Raw genomic sequence first — 3,758 nt, 5'->3', positions numbered from 1 at the left:
GCTGACTTGGTTGACACATGTCATCGGTTCCCAATTGCGCAGATCGGTGCTCATGCTTTTGATCACTGGATTGTCTGGTCCAGACTCGATTATTTACAGACCGCCGCCATATAGCTGGGATATTGCTGAGTGCGGCGTAAAACTAAACTCACTCACTCACTCACCTCATACTGCCAATTAAGCATCGAATTATGAGCATCTGATTCCTCTGCCATTCCCGATACAGTGGTTGCATCAATACCTTTTTTTTTCTTTTTTTTTTGGATAAGGACCATTTTTGTAACTACATCCATGAATATCTGACGATTGGCAAAGTTAACAAAATGTGGCACCATGGCCGTATCCAGTACTTCCGGTCGAAAACGTTGACCTTTGTGTTTCCAAGGTACTGTTGTGAGATCCAACTTGTAGCCACATATACGCAACCCCACACCATCACTGATGGGTTCAGGTCAATAGCTGCTCCGCATGATTAAAATGTTTGTTTTACCACTGGCATTCTGGACCCGTAATGGTTTGTTTGTGTCTCAGACATTGTGTCCCACGGAGTTGGGTATGTAGTGCAACTTCTCACTTGTGAGCTAGCAATGCAGAATAGCACCAATGACATTTTGTAACTATTACATTTCAGCAACTCTCCATCATCTTACAGACAACAGATATCGTCACGAACTGTGACACAGTGTATCGTTTATAATTATTGTTTCCAGTGTGTGGTGTATGGTTACAGATTGTAAAATGTGACTACATATGTAAAATACATATATGCAAGATCACAAATGATAAATTAAGGGACAGATGCTGTAGTCTATTTTATTGAGGTCAAGAACTTACATACATGAATAACAAAGCACTCGTATTGCACCTTCAGAATCTATCAAGGAGGAAGTCAATTAACGTCCGGTACTTTACTGCGCAAATACCATGGATGCTTGGGATGCCCCACATTTTCAATTACACTGTCCAGTGTAATATTCCAAGTTTTGGATTTGGGTGATTTCAGACTCAAAGTTCCCAGGAGCATGCAGAAGTTCTTCTATCGCTTCAACGCTAGATGGTTTGAGTGGGGCAAAATACATCAGCTGAAATCAAAAGTACATCGTCAATACTCAGTGATCAAATATCAGAATTTCACAAGAAACATTTAGTCCCAAATATACATTGATATATTCCGGTTTTGAAGACGTATATGCGTAAGTCGCATGCAGCAATCGGGACGACATATCGTTAGGCTGTCCCCTATCTAGATCTGAAGGCTTTCTACAAATATTTCAAAGTCATATACACAACAAAACGAGCCGTGTAAAGAGGGTCACCTGAGTAGGGTATTCTGCCAGAGTTCTGAAACACGCCCCCTTCTGACCAGATTTGAGGATGTCAATGTCCTTCTCGAATGTCCACCTCATCTTGAGGTTGTACTCAACTGTAGATAAATCTGAAAAGGGGATGATGATTAATATATAATACATGATGTGATTGGTCTATGCTCATGGGTATCAACCATACTAGATACTATTGGTCAACTATTTTGCTGAGCAAACAATGAGGTGTGACTCTGAAGTGTTACCAACTAACAGCTGTCATAGTACAAATGCATTTACATGTGAATGCAATGTTTCTTAGATTTATTGACTCCTACATCTCCGTACCAGTTTCTTACATCTTTTAGAGTTAAAAATAGACACACCTTTGAGAGGAAATGTTTTCACGTCAATCATAAGTTCTTCGTCCCCAAAAGAAGTTGCCCACATGTCCTTAGGAATGTCGACGCCGAGTTCCTTGGCGTAGTCACTACAGTGGTAGAGCGCCTGAGAGCTGTACTCATATCCACTGCTTGACAGATACTGTGTCAACTGGTTCCAACTGCAGGCTTTCTCAACGTTAAGCACTGGAATTTTTACGAAAGGGACGTTATGAAAGAACGACAGGTTAGACGTCTTTAGGAAACTGCTTGGTGTGTTCAATGTATTTACTCTTTCAATGTCCAACACCAAGTTTTGAATGACCGAAAACAAACACTGAAAGCCGCGGCAGCTCAAATTGTTTGATGCGTTAGATATATCTACATGCACATTTTCAAGTAACAGAAAACAAACATCCACCATTAGAAAATTTGAAATTAATATCTTCTTGTCCCTCTGGAATCCTTTTGGGTATGAAAAAACTGATCTACACATTTCTTTCATGTAAAGTGTTTTTCTATGATAACAATCGAAATATGACCGTGTTACCGCCGTGTCCTCATTTATACCTATCGCGTCACAAACACATCTTTACACATATGGATTTATAGAACAGGTGTTCGCAATTCGCAAAATAAAACATCATCCAAGAATAAAAAAATATTGAACCTAACAAATACATCTTCCGAAAACGTAAGATATATGCCTGAAGTTATCGTATCTTTCAAATTATTTGAAATTAAATACGAATTTTTAAATTTTGGGATTTTATTCAGTTCCATGAAACAAACAAAGCTACGTAGAAAGTGACTTACCAAGAACTACCCTTGGGTTCCCGAGCTCCTTTTGAAACCAAAAACCAATAATTAGTAAGTATTGATATTGAACAAATCATGAGCTTTATGTGTATCGTGATATCGGAGGTAAACAACAAATCTTAAGGATCTGTGCTAGTATACAAAGCAAAGAACCCTCTCTTCATATCGGAATTTATGTTGAATGTCAATGTTAGGATGTAAAGGACATGAAATCTAACATTATCAAGAAGACCTGGTTGAATTTGTTTGTTTAAAGCCGCACTCAGCAATATTCCAGCAATATGGCGGCGGTCTGTAAATAAAAGAGTCTTGACATGACAATCCAGTGATCAACATCATGAGCATCGATCTGCTCAATTGGGATACGATGGTATGTGTCAAGCAAGTCAGCGAGTCTGACCACCAAGATCAATTCTAACCCAGATTCCTGGTCGCGTATTTGAGCCACGCTTTAATACTTTGTTATCCCATTAAGGGGAACTTTGTACATTTTAGAAATGCATGAGGGAACAACTAGTTGAAACAATTTCACAAACCTTAAAGGAGAACAGAACACCGATGTCAGTTAGACTGTTTACTTTGTCCTTAATGGACAATATGTCTGAAGCTTCGTCCCTTTCTTCCTTGGGTGGCAGAGAGATGTCCACCCTGTATAGGAGAGCATCACAGTTAGCTCCGAGAACCGACAAGGTGACGAGACCGAAGACGAACAAGAGCATCGTGGCAATCTCGTTATTTCCAAGCACTGAAGGTGGACTCTGAAATAGCTGAAATCACCAGACTTTTTAAACAACGGTGAGAATTTTACGCAAAATCTGTTTAAAATGACATGGCTTCGAAATGGTTTACCGAACAGTAAATGCATAGAAAATGGCTATTTGTTCAGATTGCTATTTCAAACATAGTAAGTTAATTCACAGCGCGGAATGGAGGACTCTGAAACAACTGAAATCTGTATCCCGACTTTTTAAGCAATAAAGATGGTTCGAATTTTACACAAAATCAATTGAGAATCACATCGTTTCGAATTTCTTAACGAATAGAAATTTGTTTAGATTGGAATTTCATACAATATATTAAGGGATAAATGTCATGAGCAAAAAAGTGCAAACAAACACCGCAGCGACGTATTATCATATATTTGTTTTCGGAATTAATTGGTCATATTATCATGTCATGGTATGTCCTAGCATGTCATATCCGCCATATAGCTGGAATATTGCTGAGTGCGGCGTAAAACTAAATTCACTCCCTCATA

At 38.9% G+C, this 3,758-nt stretch overlaps 1 long non-coding RNA gene across 1 annotated transcript; it reads right to left on the bottom strand.

The window, feature by feature from the left end:
* Positions 1-1,838: 1,838 nt before the first annotated feature.
* LOC124285100 lies at positions 1,839-3,115 on the bottom strand. Its single transcript, XR_006900730.1, has 3 exons — positions 3,037-3,115; positions 2,498-2,525; positions 1,839-1,888 (listed from the first exon to the last, which is right to left on the bottom strand). It is a non-coding gene; the product is annotated as an uncharacterized LOC124285100 (long non-coding RNA).
* Between the last annotated feature and the right edge of the window lie 643 nt (positions 3,116-3,758).

Source organism: Haliotis rubra, unplaced genomic scaffold, assembly GCF_003918875.1.
Source record: "Haliotis rubra isolate DU_JTF1 unplaced genomic scaffold, ASM391887v1 Scf351, whole genome shotgun sequence".
Taxonomy (NCBI): domain Eukaryota; kingdom Metazoa; phylum Mollusca; class Gastropoda; order Lepetellida; family Haliotidae; genus Haliotis; species Haliotis rubra.
This window is presented reverse-complemented; position numbering and strand designations above follow the sequence as displayed.